General features: G+C 32.4%; 1 pseudogene; it reads right to left on the reverse strand.

Annotated features, from left to right (window-relative positions):
- Positions 1–252: 252 nt before the first annotated feature.
- LOC149544159 (pentatricopeptide repeat-containing protein At5g28460-like) lies at positions 253–17,208 on the reverse strand (annotated as a pseudogene).
- Positions 17,209–18,307: the final 1,099 nt, after the last annotated feature.

Consider the following 18,307-nt stretch of genomic DNA (forward strand, 5'->3'; position numbering starts at 1 on the left):
GATATAATAAATCCTAACACCCACTTCAAAAACTTAAGAAAGCAAAATATAGTAGAAAACATTTGTAGACAAATTTACAATACATACATAATGTTTGTGTTCATCAACCTATCAAGACTACAAGAAAATTCCTTACAAAGATATGGAACAAAGAAATAACACATTCAGCAAACATGTGGATCCACCAAAACAAAAATATGTTATTATTCTTACTAATTTTTTTAATATGATTTTTTAAAGAAAAATGATTAACTAAACTATTGATTTTAAGAAAAATATAGCTTCATCTACCCTCTCCACTCTGTAAAATCCATTAATTAGGGTAGTGAATCTAATTATATTAGGAGAACAATGAGCCTACAATATTTTAGCAACTAATCAAAGAGCCTCATCTACTCGGTTAACCTTACAAAGACGAGCAATTAGAGTAGTAAATGTAAGTTCATCTGGGGTACAATTAGCATCACCCATCTTAGCCACCAATCTAAGAGCTTCATTTACTTTGCTTACTCTATAGAGGCCACCAATCAAGATAGTAAATTTAATTTTGTCCGGACAACAATGACCATGCCTCATACTATTTAACAATTCCAATGCTTCATCAATATAACCCCACTCACAATATGCTCCTAATATAGTATTACAAGTTACAATATTTGATTTGATTCCCATCTCTTCTATCTCAAAGAAAAAAAAATCAATTCTAGAGAAATTGCCACAATGGCCAAGGCTATACAATATCACATTGAAGGGTACTACACTGAGGGACATCCCCTAAGTTTTTGCTAAATGGACAATCTCCCAGGCCTTGTCTGCCTTCCCTACTTTACACATTGCATTAGTGAACTAAGTAAATTTAAGGGTATCTGGGAAAGACTTGCAACATTTCTCACTGATGTGAACTATAGTCATCTCTACCTCTTGTAATTTATTTTCCTTTAACAATGTCAAAAATGCTTCTCTCAAAATGATCTTATTTGACACATAGTTGTCCCTCAACATTGCATGCAATAGAGTGAGAGCCTCGTTTATCTTTCCTGATTTTACAAAAACATCAAAAAGATGATTGTAAAGAAGATTATTCAACTTTGGATATGTTGTTCTTACCTCAATGAAGACTTGTAAAGATTTGTGCAGCATCTTAGCCCTTTCAAAGTGGTAAATGAGGCACTTAGCCAAGAAAAAATTAATTGAAGGCCCCAATTTTTTAATCTCATTCAGTAGATCTTTAATTTGATGAATGTAAAAATTTTCTAGTCTTGCTATTAATCTTTCCCATGCCACCTTTACCTCGACAAAAATCCATTTTACCTGATCTTGTTTGTTTATATTTCACATGCTTTCCTTTGGTGATTCTGATCTTCCATAAAGCTCACTGGCTATTAAGAGAATGCTCAATCAAAATGGGGGAGCTAGTGGTGATTTTCATCACAATCTGATGTCTGCAGTAAATGTGATCTCAACAAAACCCTAAATGTGTCATGCCCATTTTTTTCTACCAAAAACTTATTTAAATTCATCAAATAACTATCAAGATTTAGAGTCAATATTTAAATCCACAATAGATATTTTGATAAAATGATCTTGAGCATTAGCCACTTTTTTCTAATGAAATAACTCACAAATTTAACATCCAAAATAATTTCTCTTAACTAACAATACCATAAATAACAATAACTTTTAGAACAGATTTACAATATCTCAAATAACAATAGCATCATTTCTATAATCTTTATCACAACTTCTTCTCTCATACACAAGTTTAAATATATTATCAAAAACTTAAGATCTAAAATTTCATTCATATTCATTTGCAAGATTACAACAATAATTATCAAAACCATTCACACAAGTGCCCATTTCCATCCTACCATAATGACATCATGAGGCCGCATGTGACCTAGCCATACCCCCAGGCAAGAGAACTCATTTCAACCAAGAGATCATGGATGCAATCCTAAGAGTTCTCTCTAAAACATTATGGAATAATTTTTCTAACAATATTTCATCTCAATAAGTAAGAACTACTCTAAATGCATATAAGTTACTTATCTTTTCAAGAGCTCTCCCTTTAGATAGATCTTCATCTTCAACCCAGAATCCTTCCTCCTCTTCCTCCATCCCCTCAATGTTTTCCCCCCTACTCTTCTTAAAACCCTCTCATTCTTCTACATCTCCCAAGCCTTCTTGGGAAGGGTGTGGGTGACATTGGTTCTCCTCCTTACCTATCTTATTCACATTAATTTTCCTTGGTTGGTGTTCCTCCATTTACAATATTCAAGAGAAGCTTTTGTCCTTCCAAGTCTTCACATTCTTCAAGAGTTGTCCATCATTTTCGGCCACCTTGGTAAAAGCAACTTCTGGGTGGTCCCCCAAGTCCATAATAAGAGTATAAATGAGTAAAAATGCCCAAAACCCCTAGGTCTACCATGTGGGCATTCAAAACAAGTACTAAACTGACACTAGGAGTCATCCTAACCCTTTGAAAGCTCACTTAAAGTTTGCATACGAATTTTACTTATGTTTGACCCTATTCAAAGCTACATAACCAAGGTTTCACATAAGGACCTACATGACCCAACTTAAAACATAGTTTCCAACCTATACATCTTCCATATGACTTCTCACTCAAATGTCACATCTCGTAAAAAGGGGAGAAGGCATGGAGTGTCTCCTACTTTATGATTTTCGTCACTCTTGGGAAGTGGTACCTTTGAGGTGTCATAATGAAAGCTTTAACCATGATTTGACCTAAAACTAGCCCCCAACCCTAGGTAGTATAAGTGGGTTAGATTATTTTAACCCAAAATGTACTTTAGGGTCCATTTTAACCCCTCTAAAGTCCAACTTTAGTTTACATCCGATTTTACAACAATTTGCATTGTGGCAACTTTGACTATTATAAAGAGTTGGCATAGATTCCTCAAATATCTTTATAATCATCCTCTGCACAATTCAATTTAAACATCAGTGAACCAAACATATATATATAAATATATGACTATAAACATAATTACATATCCTAATCAACCATAGATGAACACATTAGATCGATATCAGATTCCAACATCATTTTCCTATGAATCATTTGCGTATGAAAATCATTTACAAATATGTATCATTCATTTTATTATAACCACTTCTCTAAGTACAATATTTTCAAGAATAGTATCCATATTAGTAATTCATAATGTATGTATCATAACACCTTATATCTTACATGTACATTAATCAAATTCTTACAATTGAGTCTAAGTCTATAATGAGATGGGGTATTACATTACTTGCTCTCACTAATTATAGGATTCAAATCATAACATCCCTTAAAATAACATAACAAGTACCACTAGTATAAATTGTGTTATCTATATTCTATTCATTTCCATACTTATTTATTTAGAATTAAATGATACATAATTTACTTCAAAAAATTAATCACATAACCCAAACTTGATTTCCATTTTCACAGTCACCTTATGTGGAATGTATTCACCACAACACAATATCTATTCAATTCAATTGGCCATAATTTTAATTACTAAAACTATCTAATTATCATGACGAGATAAGATGAACAATATAAGGTATTTATCCATAAGGTAACTCTCATTAGCTAATCAATTTGTTAACTTATATTAGACAATCCATCCTAGTGTGAATTAGGTCTAATGCTACTAGTCTCATAACTATCTAAACTATCGTGTCATATGTAACGAGGTCCAACAATTTCTATTTGTAATCATTGTCAAGTGTATGAAAAAAATACATAGTTGATCATAAGTTGAGTCTAACTTGCACATTAATTAAATAAGCATAATTCTACTATATGAAGTATCACATACACATTTGCACCTAATACTCGAATGGTTACAATTGATAAGTCAATCTTATTTAAACAATACTAATAATTGCAAGTCACATAAGGATTTTCCCTAATCATGTTATTGAATAAGTCATATAATGTTCTTCTAACGAAAAAATTAATATTTACTACTAATCAAATTATATTGTAGAAAAATTAACAATTGATCTAGTCCTTACTTGGACAGGACCTTAGAAAATGTTTGAGGCTACTGTAATTGATAATGCAGATCTGTCAGTGTTGGTTAGCTGAAGACGAGAGTTTATCTTGCAAATGGATTTTGTCACACGCTTAAGTTGGTGATTGGTTGGTTTCCTCCATCCATTTAGACGTAGTCTCATGCTAACACTTAACGATGGAAATTTTTCTCGAATGTTTTAGCATAAGACCATTGAAAAATCCGAACAAACCAATCATTATTTTCCAAGGGGTGAAGCCTATCGGCTTAACAAGGAGGCTAAGAATTGTTAATTTTTGTAGGTAATCTTTAAGCCCATCAATCCTTGTTTTAATATATATTTTTTTGAAACCCTCATAACCCTAGATCTATAACAGGAGTTCGATCAGCTTTAACATATTTTCAAAAAGCACTCTGCGCACACATACTTTGCTTAGAATAGGAGAAAGAATTGACCACCAATAGATTAAATTCCTCTAAAAATTGAAAATCCTTTGAGGAATTTGGATGGTGCATGGAACTATTAGTAGAAATACAAGGGGGTTCCTTGAATGAGAGCTTAAAACTCCCCCAACCCTCTCCTTCATCTTCCTACGTGTTAAGGACCACTTTGGTAATCACACGAATGGCATAAACATGCATTAATTTTCTAGACAACATGACCATAACTAATAGGAGGAGAATCCCTATGGATAACATGAACCTAGGGTCCACCTCTCTTTTGACACTAGAATCGTTAGCATTTTGCAATGAACAAATCTTCGTGGCAATGTAAAATGACACAGTTACAAGCAAGAGAACTATATTTCTCCATCTCCCTTAGGTGCCCACAAAAATCACCTTGCTATCTGAAAATAGATGTGGTCAAGCGGTGGGTGTGGAGCCTTCCTTGCCTCAGTCCTTGGCCTGGCCTTCTATTCACACCTGTCTCCAAAGTCCCCACTGACTGTGCATTGTACCATTAGATAGACATCACTGATAATTTCCCACTTGTGAGGGGATTGGAAGTATCTATTACTCTCTAGTATCTTCCCCTTTGAAAAATTTAATAAAGAAAACTTTATGTTTGGTTTCTTATCACTTTTTTTTTAATTCAAATATTTTTGCACACATTACAAGAAGCCGTCATTCATCTTTATGTGATATTCAACACTATCATTCATCTTTTGGGGAGTATTCCTTATTCATTTTCAAAATTAATTGTATTTTATGGACTACTGATTAGCACTTCCACCAATAGAATGTGCAAGGGATGTGGTCATATGTATTTAGTTGAAATTTTAAACAGACAAAGGTAGGGTAAGAAACATAGTTAGGAACATAAAGTATCAAATGTAGTTAGGAACACAAAGTAATGAAAGAAACTTTTTTTTTACAAGTCAAAATAGTAGATGATAAATAGTTTTTTTAATTCTCATTTTCAAAACATGTATAATGCTTGAAAGAGCATTCTATGCAATAAAAGTAAGTTTGAAATTTGATTGTACAATATTGTATGATATAACTTGTTGATTTCTCCAACAAATTTTAGCAATACAATTCTTTGGAGTTCTTAAGTAAATTTTGTATATGTGGGAATCAAAATGACTTCCCAAGGAGCCTCAAAGCAAAAGATTGGATTCTATGACTACTAGCGAATTACCAATACACCCCCACCTGACAAATTAATTTTACAAACTTTTTGAGCTGACAAATGAGAAACCAAAAAAATCATTCTTTCAAAAAAAAATTAATTTTAAAATATTAATTGATTTATTATTTTTCTCTATACTTCATTTCCTCCCTATTTCTAGGGTTTCAAGTGTCATTCTTGAATACCACTCTGTTGGTGCATTAAGAGTAGATGATAGGTGACTTTTCTCATAAACATTAAATCAGTTTTAGGAAAAAAAAACTATTTGAATATATAATTTACTTTTCCAAAAAATCTATTTGAATTTATAATTATCTTTTCCAATTCCGATCAGAGAATTAAAAGAAACACCCAATTTGAAGGCACCACAAAATAAATCAATGAAGAATGTACACCTTATCATGGGTATCCTACATTAGTTTTTTTATTAAAAAAATAAATAAATTAAAAGCTTAAAAATTAATTAGAAAAAAATATTTTTAATTTGTTCAAAAAATAAAAGTAAATGTGATATTCATTGCTAGTTCTTTGATTATAAATCAAGACATTACTAAAAATCTAAATAATTTTTCTTGTAATAATAACTTTCTTTTTACCTATTTTCATTTAAATGTTAATTTGGATGACTAACATTTAATATATCAATCAATAATTATCCTTTCAGCAGAAAAACCTAAATTTGAATCATTTTAATTGATTCAAAGTTGTAGGTTACTTTTACTAAATCTCCTATTCTTCTTATCATAGTAGGTAGGGACTCTTGCTCCCACACTTGTTTTGGTCTTGATTTAATACTTTGATGAAATGTTAAGTTGCATGGAGAAATTGTGAAATAGGGTTTCCATTCAATCTTTGATAGTGCTCTCAGAGATTCACTTGTTCTATGAAAACTATTTCCATGTTTTCAATTTTCTTAATGTGTTAGCTGCCTAACCAATCCCTGAGCCTTGACGTATGAGGTCTACATTTAGTTTACTTTTATTTATATGTTTTTTCTAAGTTTGCTTTATGGCTGCTAAACTGCCCTTCTTCCATCTTGGCAGCAATCACTATAGCCATGTGCCATTCTTTTATATTTTCTTATCCCAATTTTCTAAGTTTGTATGGTGCCTATCACTGAGCTAAATCTGAACTTGCAGATTTTTATTTTTTTTTCCAACTTTAAAATCTTTCTTCGGCTACTCATGGATGCTAAGGAAGTGTCTGTGTTAACTAATTTTAACTCCAATTTCACTATTGTTTTTATGAAATAATTCCACTTAAATAGTGGATGTTCATGCATACATAATTCATGTTGTTATTTCACAGTTCTTCACTGTGATTTCTTAATTGGTACGGTGGTGTAATTGTATAAATCATGCATATGAATGTAGATTATAAAAAATCAATGAGAAATAGATTTCTTTTTCGTTTTTAGTAGCTTTGTTTTCTCTGCTTTCTTATCTAAAATTTGTGCCTCTTTCTTTCAACAACATTTTAATAAATTTCACATAATATTTGTGAAACTCTACATGGTATCAGAACATAGGGAGCTATGAGAAGAAGTACTATTTTCGTTGCAGGTATTGCAGATTAGAGCTTATTTAGAATGAAAAAATTTCATTAGATTGGGGGTTGTTAATATTTTTCTTTTTGTAATCACCAACTAAGATAAAGTCCCATTTTTGGGGGAGATCAATGATGCCTAGTATTTATTTTCATCCTTATGTTGTCAAGCTAACCTTGGAGAATTATCTGTCTTGGAAAAAGGGGATAGAAAATCACTATCTTAAGTGAGACAGATAATTCTCCAAGGTTAGCATGACAACATAAGGATGAAAATAAATACTAGGCGTCATTGATCTCCTCCAAAAATGGAACTTCATCTATTTCTTTTTGTAATCACAAATTGAGATAAAGTTCTATTTTTGGGGGATATCAATGACACCTAATATTTATTTTCATCCTTTCGTTATCAAGCTAACCTCAAAGAATTATTTGTCTTGCTCAAGGTAGTGATTCTCTATCCCCTTTTTCCAAGATAGATAATTCTAATTCTTTGAGGTTAGCTTGACAACAGAAGGATGAAAATTAATGTTAAGTATCATTGATCTCCCCCAAAAATGGAACTTTATCTCAATTCATTTACAAAAAGAAAAACATTAACAACCCCCAATCTAATGAAAAAATTCCATTCCAAACAAGCTTTGGTTTGAAATACCTACAAATAACATGGGTACTTCTTCTTCTAGCTCCCTATGCTCTGAGACCATGTAAGATTTTGCAACCTAAAGCTGCAAAATAAATTAGGAATTTTCTTATTTTAATTTGCAATTTGGCTTCATTCTTTTAGAAAATTCTTAATTTATTTTATAACTTTAGGTTGCAAAATCTTACATGAAGGAGCATATTTAAAAAAAAAAAAAAAAGACAGGCTGAAGTGATAGTCATTTCCTGCATCTTGGTAATCATGTAGTTGAATTAGGAATCCATTCCACTAAATGAAGCAATAGGGTTTCCCACTAGAGGCACCACCAGTTGCTCTTTTTCCCTCCTATATATCCTCATTTTTCTTTTCTTCATCAAATTGCACAAGTTGGATTGGCTTGCATTTTTCTACACATGAAATTGAGACTATTTTTCCATATGAGCTGATTTCTTTCATCTATTGTTGCTGGTAAGCAGGCAATTGTTTGAATGCCCAAATTCAATTCTATTTTCTCCCTCTGATCCACATCTTGGGAGTTGTTATTAGCCTATTGGGCAGACATGCATTTTCTTTCTAAATTGTCTTCTTATCTTGTTATTTTTCTTTTTCTTCATAATATATGTATATCTATTACATACTCTTATATCAAAAGCTTTTTTCATTAATAAAAAACAAAGTAAAACTTGAAATGCATATCTTGATGTACACTAAATCCTTAGTGGATGCCATTTATTAAATCTAGTACTATGAATAGGGAAATTGGTAAGGAAAAATTATTTAAAGATCTCCATGGGACCCTAGCCTAAGAGAATTGAAATATATCTTCTCAATGTTAACTATCTTTTTATTAGAGCAATAAAAAATAGTCTAGAAAAAAGTTTATTTTATAGCTCGAGTACCCCAAATGATATGTTTATTTTTTCAAAAATAATAGGACCACTTAGTGTGCTCCTTTGTGAGACCCTTAATCTCAACATGTTTTTTTTCTCAATAGTTGTTAAACTACATTTGGAGCACTAAAATTTTTTTTTTTCACATCTTCAAATTTTGAAGGTTTATCTTCATTTTCTTGTAAGGCTCATTAAACCAACTTTTTGGTTCCCCATCTTTTTGTACTTGCCCCTTTTTTTTCTATCTCTCCATCTCCTCCTCTCTCATTATCTTTCTTATTCTACCTTCATGTATCCACATCTCTCTTTCTCTCTCATCCATCTCTCCCTCTCAATATACTTATTTTATAAAAATCCCCTCTATCTTCCTCAAGTTATATCTTTATCTCAATCTCTCCTTTCTACCCCTATCTCTCGCACCCCTTCCCTCTATCCCTCCGTCCCTCCATCCCTCCTCTATGTGTGTGTGTGTGTGTGTATGTCTATATATATCTCTATATTTCTCTTCTCATATATCTATATTTATCTCCCCCTCTTTATCTCTTCCTCTCTCTATTTATATTTGTTTATGTCTTCCCTTCTCCATCTTCCTATATCCTATATTCTCTCTCTCTCTCTATTCTCTCTCTCTCTCTCTCTCTCTCTCTCTCTCTCTCTCTCTCTCTCTCTCTCTCTCTCTCTCTCTCTCACACACACACACACACACACACACACACACACACACACACACACACACAAACTTTACATCTTGTTGCTCGGTTATAAAATTCTTTCAATTTTATAAGCCTTGGTTAATTTTTGAAAATTGCCCAATTTTAAGCTTTCAATTGGCCATTTTATCTCTGAATCTTTGTGAATTTCTGAATCTTCATGTCTCCGGCTTGTTACCAACTCCGTACAGCACTTGAAATTTTTGAAAACTGACTTCTAAGTCTCAGGTTATTGCAGGTTAATGGAGAGACCCAAAATATGCATTTTCAAGTTTATCATTAACCATTAACCTCTCAAAAAGGTTAATGATAACTTTTCAATCGCGCATTTTGGAGTAGGTTAATTAACCTCTCCAAAAATGCATATTTCTTAACCTCTCAAATCGGTTAATGTTAATTTCCAAAATGCGCATTTTGGAGTAGGTTAATTAACCTCCCCAAAACATGCATTTCTTAACCTCTTTGAGACGGTTATTAACTTGTTTGAAAATTTCCAAATTGTATAAACCATGTGTAAATTCCTTCGGCTTAAATATGGTGGGATAATGTTATTGAAGCACTTATTAAAGTTGATATTTTATGTTTGTTGGAGTTTCAACCTATGGCTGTATGCATCCACAAAACTTGGTTTTTCAAAATATTGCTACATATACAAATCAATGCATATTATTGTCCACGTGAGAAAGGGAAAGTCTTGTGGTTCATTTAACATATACATCACCTTGCTCACCTTATTTCCAACTCAAACACATGGTCTTCCCAGGTGAATAGTGGGTGTGATACTGAGGTTTGAATACCTGCCGTCAGTTATGGGAGTCCGAATTTATGAAGGAATTAAATTGGAACATAAAAGAATCTGATCGTGTGTAGACCACCCTCTTCACCAAGTGCAGGATAAGGACATTTTTAAAGAAGCAATTAAAGCATGCCATCTCATACCATACTTGCCAACTAATTGATCCTCAACCTACGGCTTTCCTTCACAATGGAAAAAATTTCAAATTTCAAGAGCTGGGAGACATAAAGCGCCAACATTTGTTGTGGGTAAAATGCGATATATTTATATCAACTTGCTAACATTTAAATAAATATTGCCATATTCATGAGCAAAGCAGTGTCGTTCCTATCCATGCAAGCAAATGAAGGATGCTTTAAAGAAGCAATTGCACTCATAGTTCATTCAATAGGCACGCCACCTTGAACACCTCATTGCCAACCCTGATATCACCCTAGTCTTTAAACACTTTCTTGCAACCCGCAGTTTTCCTGTTATCTTCAGGGCATGCTCAAAGGAATATTGATGATGCCATGAAAATCTTCACTTAAATATTTGATCTTCAGGTTATGGTGCTACACTATGGTTGGATGACACCACTACAATAATGAGAGAGAACATTACAGATTTCCATAACAAAACTGTGCAAAGATTTTTAAATCGATATATCAACTTTGGAATCTATCACCATCCATATCTTAATGACAAATGATTTTACTCAGAACTCGAGCATCTAAATTATACTAGCAAATGAAGGAATGTTAATTACATGGAGACACTTGATATGCAAAGGATTAATGCCAAAGAACATCTGCCGAACAATTTCTTCATCTTTTCTCCATGCGAATTCATTAGATGTATCAAACAAATTCAGCTCCTGACTTGTTCGAAATAATGCCAAAATAAAAAAAAGGGTAGTGAGCATGAACATAACATATAGAATGCTAGGAAAGTGTTCGACAAAATGAAATATTCATTCCTAACCTGTAGCTCTGAAAACCTCAGATCAGCATCCTTGCTTTCTTAGGCAATCGATACTCTGCAGATAAGCTGGAGCATCATTAATATCATGCAGATTTATGAGTGAATTATAAGTCTGGGCAAGATCCAATTCTTATGAATGTTTGTTAGAAGACATGGCAATTCTTAGTCCGATGTATTGCTGATAGATCTTTTTGGTTGGGTGGTTGATTTGTTACTTTGAAGTTAGAAGTAAAGAGTGCAGCACAAGGTTGAAGGCATCTAACAAATTTGATAAAGAAATATTGATAATCTATCATGAAGAACAAGTATCAAAGGCTGAATTATGCTCCTGTTTTAACAAGTATGCTTCCAGATATCAGCGATACCATTTTAGGAAGTGTCTGCCTTCAAGACTTCTAGTCATCTCTTGTGAATGAAGAAAAGACTCCATTAGCTGGAAAGATATTAGAAAGTGGCTTGGCTCAAGCAAGAGGACACCCCATTTTAGCACAGTGCCCAGACTTGGTATTGGAGTGCATGAAAGCTTACCATCTGAATACTAGAAAAGTTATTTCATCGAAAAATAAAGTTATAATATCAAGTTTTATGGTATTCCTTGCTTGTAGCGCATGCTTTACCTTATTTAAATGGAAGTGTACTCTTTTTTATCAAACTATGGACATTGGGATCCCCTTAAAAATGTATATGAAAAATCTAAGTTCAGCACACTATAATTTTCAATCTTCTATTCTCATACTTTTTGGTCTTTTGCTTCTTATTCCACAAAATTTTGTTGTAGTAAAAGTTGGCATGCATGTTGTGCTAATCAAGTTAAAGTATATTGTTGTCTCTCCAACCAACTATGAAATTGATTATATGAATAGGAATATATTAGTTACAATTTTCTTGAGATTCCTTTTCTATGTCAGTTGAAAAGCTAGCACACCTGTCATGCTAGTTCAGTTATAACAGTATGTTTGAAACTAGAAATTGACTATAATTGTTTGAGAATTGTATGATAGTTATAAATATTTTCTCACGGTGCATGTTTTACCCTAATTTTCCTTAAATACTCTAAAAACAATTTGTATGCCTCTACTCTTTGGATAATTAAATTTATAAATGGTTGTTTTATTAGGAAGATTGGTGATGAAATAGATCATTAGGGTCACATCTTGTAGATTTACGACCAATGCTACTATTGCAATGAAAATCAAATATACGTTTCAAGTGAATGAATGAATTTAATAACATTTTTGAGGTCAAAGAAGTCTATGGTACCCATTAGACAAAAGACAAGAATCCCTTTAAGATAAAGCATGCAAGAATATTAGGTCTTTCGAAGTTGCTTCTTTAAGACCGGCCTTTGATAATGAATGTTGACCACTAACTTTGTTGTCATGTCCAACTCTGTTTCCTCAAAAAGAGTACCTAAATTGCCAATTTCTAGCATATCCTAATAGTTGAAGTAAATGGTGTTGTATGATGGGCATTCCATGAGAAAGTGTTGCTTGGTTTCGACCACTCCTATATTGCAGAAAATACATACTCTCTCTTTACATTCTTCCTTGGGTATCCTCCATCTACTTGTTCCACATCTCAAATGATGAGAGCTTGTCCTAAGCTACGCTATGAGAATTTTAGCTCTACATTTGATGTTTTCTCTTATATATGCTTTCTCCTCATGGGCTCACATTGGGTTAAATTCTTTATATAGTAGTCTCTTTTTCAAACATTTTGTTGTGATCATGTGACACCTATATTTTTCCTTCATGAATTTTTAATTCCAACATTGTTATTTTGGGTATTCATGCATACTAAGATTCCATTTTTATGTCCATTTAACTTTTTTCTTCATCCACGTGTTATTTCTTCTATCCAACCTTTCTTTTGTGATGAACTTAGCCCAACAACAATTTTCCATTCTTTGGGCCTTCTTTAAATAGGATAGTAATCAAATCATTTGCGAGGCCTCTATAGGGAAAGTGCCCATTTTCGCAAATAGGATCTCATAAAGAACCATTGTTTTAATTTTGAGACTATTGAAGATTAAGGATTTTTGAATTCTTTTTGCTTGTATCCATTTTTTATTAGACATGTTGCTGCCCCAAATATCACAACCATAAAGGCTTACCCGAGTAACTAACAAACCAAAGAACACCTTTTTAATTTTCAAATCACATAATTTCACATTGTTGTACATTTATTATGTAAAGTACAATACTTTCAATCCTCCTTGAATTCTTTTTGCAAGCTACATGTTTCCCAACTTATTTTGTTGTTGAAGTCAATTCCAAGGTACTTGTACTCATCCACAATCTCTAATGGGTTGCCATTGAAAATGAAAGCATTTTCCCTGCCTCTTGTTTCTTTTCAAAGAGAAAATCATCACCTTGGTTTTGCTATTGTTCACTTGCATCTTGACCACTTGATAGAAGGCCTCAAGTGCCTTCAAGTGTTTTCTTAGACCATCTATTGTTTTAGCAATTAAAATGAGGTCATCCACATATAAAAACAAGTTATTCACATAATTAGCTAGTTGAACCCCATCATCATTGTCCTTATCTAAACATTCTTCTAATTTATCAATATATAGCACAAAAAAGGTTGGTAAAAGGGGGCACCCCTATTTGACCCCTACATCACTACCAAGGCTCTCTAACATTCTTATCATAGTTCTGATTTTAGCAATGACCTAGTGATATAGTTTATGTGTCACAATTCTAAGCTTGGTAAGAATTTTCAACTCTTACATTGTAAGCCAAGTTTATGCTATAGGAATTCTCAATATAAAAATAGAGCACATGGGCTCATTAAAAAAACACACCAAACATGACTTGTGGCCAAATTAAAGGAAGTGACAAAACACATAAAGCTACCTTTAGAGAGTTGAAAAAGTTAATATGGTCCCTTTTATTGCCCACCGACATTTAATTCATCCCATTTCTTTTTATATCCAAGTAAAAAGAGAAGAAAAAAATTGATTATTTTGCCATATGGCCACCTCCTAAGTGTTGTCATCACCGACATCTGTAACTACCCAATCCACCACTAAGTTTTATAAAATTCACTCATAAAATTATATTTCTCACCAACCATTCATCACGTGCATGCTTTCTACGCCATCAACTTTTTGCATTAATTATATCATTCCATAACTTTATGTTAGCCATTTCCTTGTAATGCAAGCCATGCTTGCTTCAAACAAAACAAAAAAATAAAAATAAAGAAGGGACTTTTGAAATGTCTATTATGCTCCAAAGTTGTGTTTGTACATGCCTCCCAATAATAACTCACGCAGAGCCAAAGGAAAACCACAACAACATGCTATTCATTAATATGTGCTAATTAGTTTTAGTTTACATATGGTGTTTAAAAGTCAATGAGTTCTAGGCAAAGCTCAGTTCACAACAAAAGCTACATCGTATAACATGTTGTATCCACTAATTTGCTATTTGATATAGTTTTAGCTAATATGATTGAATAAAAAAAAAAGGCTACAAAAGAGGTGAAGTGGAGCTAGTCATATAGTTTGTGTCATCTTTTAACTATTAGTAAATGTACATTCATTATTAGTTCCTACCACGGCAAGAATACTTATGCATTCATATCATGTTAATATCATATTAACACTGACCAATCAAATCAAAGAATTTAAAAGATTATATGAAACTTTAAATGTTTATATCTTTTTTTAATTTTTTATTATTTGATAAATCACATTTTTCATTCATTCTATTGGTTCATACTATTTTTGGTGGGGGAGAAAATTAATTTTCTTGAACAAAAATACAAATATTTTCTAACAACTTCATCTTGCATTAATGAATGCATTAATTACAACTCTATCTTTGTGACAAGTACATAAGATTTTTTTTTTTCAATCATTTTATCTTCCACCTCACACAACATGTCTAATCAATATTAATTCTTTTTAATATGTTATATTTTTGTATTTGAATTTCTAATTTTTTTAATAAAAATAGTTAAATTATTCTATAATTTTACTTTTGTAAAAATAAATTAAATAATATTATTTTTTAATTATATTTAACAATAGTGTTTGTAATATGTATAATTGATAAGTGTTACAATTTGTAAATTATATCATTTATTATTATTAATATTTTATATTTAAACAAATTAGTATTTAGTTTAAATATATATTTTAATATTAAATTAATAATTATATTTTACATAAAAAAATACTAAAGGAAATAACCACAAAAAAGAAATAATTCAATTCTAAAAGATATGTAAATTATTATTGAGTTTTTATAAACTATGTATTAAAATTAAATAGTTATATTTTATTTCTTATTTATTACATCATATTTATTCATCAACATCAAATTTATATGTATTACATCTATTTATTATTTACAAATGTGCATATTAAATTATATAGATATTATTTCATAATTAAAAATTACTTACTTTTATGAAAAATTTGGAAATACAAAACATTAAATAGTAAATCTTCTCTAACTATGTAAAATTAAACAATTAGTTTTACTTATAAAATATTTTTATATTTCAATACATTTCATTTTTTCTTATACAAATGTGAGTTTTAATATAAAAATTAAATTCTTAGTTTCATTAATTATAATATAATATATTTTAATTTTTCATTATAACCATGATTTTATTTTGACTATTTGTTTTATTAAGAAAAATAATTATATTTAATATTCTCTCTCTCTCTCTCTCTCTCTCTCTCTCTCTCTCTCTCTCTCTCTCTCTCTCACACACACACACACACACACACACAGACAACTTATGTTTGTATCGCTCTATCTTAGTATTTTATCTCTCTTCCTCTTCCTCCTATATATTCTTTATCATTTTTTCCTTTGCATATATGTTTATGTTGTTATTGTTCTATACTACTATTTATCTCTATCTAATGATTAAAAATAGTGTGACTTCCATTTGATAATTAAGATGAGAATAATACATAGTTGGGGACTTTGGCCTCTTATTATTAGGCTTAAATGCCCAAATATACAATAATATAACAAGAGAACTTAACAACAAAATATGAGTCATCCTTTCAGATCACAGCTGCATTTCTAGGACGAGAATTTAATAAAAAAATATGAGCCATCCTATCAGATCACAAGTGCATTTCTAGGCAAAAATTAATGTATTCACAATGTTAATTTAGAACTATTTAACCTCATTCTCACTCATCTACACCTCTACAACCATTATGCATTAGGCAAGAACTATGACGCATTGCGTCTCTTGTCTATATCTCTTTTTTTGAACTCTTTAAAAACAATAATTAAAAATTATCTATCACAAAACTAGTAGTAGGAGGTCTCTTCTACCACGATGTCTATGTCATCATCAAAACATATTTTTTAGTTAAATTTAAATTTTAAATTTTATTTTTAAAATATAAATTTGATGGAAGGTTCAAACTTGCGAGGCAACCCAGCAAGGCATGAGGCTTGCAAACTACCAACCAGCGAAGGCTACCACTTGAAGATTTAGGAACATGATACGGGCCCACACGTGCTTGAAACATCTTTGGCTTAGAGGCAAGGACTGAGGGGCATCCACACTTTCAAAATCACCAGGGCATAATCTCGGCCTCATTCCTTATGGTGTTGGAGCCTTGCACTTAGCAAGATTTGATCCCTGGTGGACTTTTTGTGAGCCATTCAACATTCAACTTCACCAATCGACTTAAAATTTAAAATTAAGATACAATTCTAAATTGATTTTTAATTAAATTAGTAAAAACAAAAAATTGCCGCCCTGATGCCGGCATAGACATTGGCCTATTGTCTTACTCAAGGTGCCCACTTCGAGGTTGCTAAGAAAAAGGAAGGTTTGGGAATTACGCAATAGCAGAGGCTCTAAGAAGTCCTTCAGCTGTCCTCAACTAGTCACTCTAACTCTCTTAGTAAGACTCTGTGATGCTTCTTTGTTTCTTCCGTGGGGTTACCTCAGCGAATACACGCAGTCTACGCGTTTAGTCCCACTTTTATTTCTCATTACTTATCCCTCTCCTGATCTTTTATATGCACCCACTCCTTTTCACCTCATCAACGAAAACTATTTTCCCGTAGGACAGCCCCTTTTTTCAACCTTAGTTGTGGCCGCTTGCATCTAATATCATGGCATCTGCTTCTAACCCACACAACCCCCAACTGGATGAGGAATTTGGACCATCTTCATCTACTTCCAGTGGATCCAGAATACTTTATTGCATTGTCGATCTTCTATCTTTCTTTTGTGGTGGTGTTCGGTTAAATTGCCAACACTTTGAAGAATTTCCACCATCTACATCTGCTTCTTGTGCATCCACGATGCCTGTGAAAGATTTCCCACGTTATGATGTATTTATCAATCATTTTAAACATCGTCTGGGCGGAGCAATTTATAAAGAGCTTGATGCGTTGGGACTGAAGGTTTTTCTGAATTCGGAAGAGCTCGATTTGGGGGATGAACAAGTAGAAGCAGCTTTTAAGAGTGCGTGGCTTTATATTCCAATATTTTCAGAGGGCTATGCACAATCTGACCGGTGCTTAGAAGAGCTGTCGTCCATGCACAACAGGGGTAAATTAGGAACTAAAATTGTTCCCATTTTCTGCCGTGTTAAGACTGATGATGTACAGTATGTAAAAGGAGGCTATGCATTTGACCTAAACAAAGTTGGACACAACTCTGAGAAACTGGTGGAGTGGAGAAAAGCGCTTTACAGCGTTTCACATTATGTAGGTCCGGTCGTTGAGAGCAAGGAGTAAGTACTAAGTATGCATCTCTCCACCAGATGCACTAAGCGTTTACTAATCGATGCATTCTTTTATCTTGAGGCTCATAGACTTCAGTTATCCATATAAATAGTGACGTTTACTCTGTTTTCTTCGTTGTCGAATGTGTCCAGGGACGAAGACATGCTGCTGAAGGCAATTACAGAGTGGGTAGCGAAAGAGAGAAACACGTGTCAAGAATTTGTAGAACCGGCTAAGACTAGTTCAAGCATCCAACAACTGGGTGAAGAATTTGCAGCCACTACATCTTCTTCGGGTGGATCTATAATGCTTGTGAAAAAGCTTAACTATGATGTAAAGCTTGACTATGATGTATTTAT

Source organism: Cupressus sempervirens, chromosome 8, assembly GCF_028749045.1.
Source record: "Cupressus sempervirens isolate cs-2001-9-10 chromosome 8, ASM2874904v1, whole genome shotgun sequence".
NCBI lineage: Eukaryota > Viridiplantae > Streptophyta > Pinopsida > Cupressales > Cupressaceae > Cupressus > Cupressus sempervirens.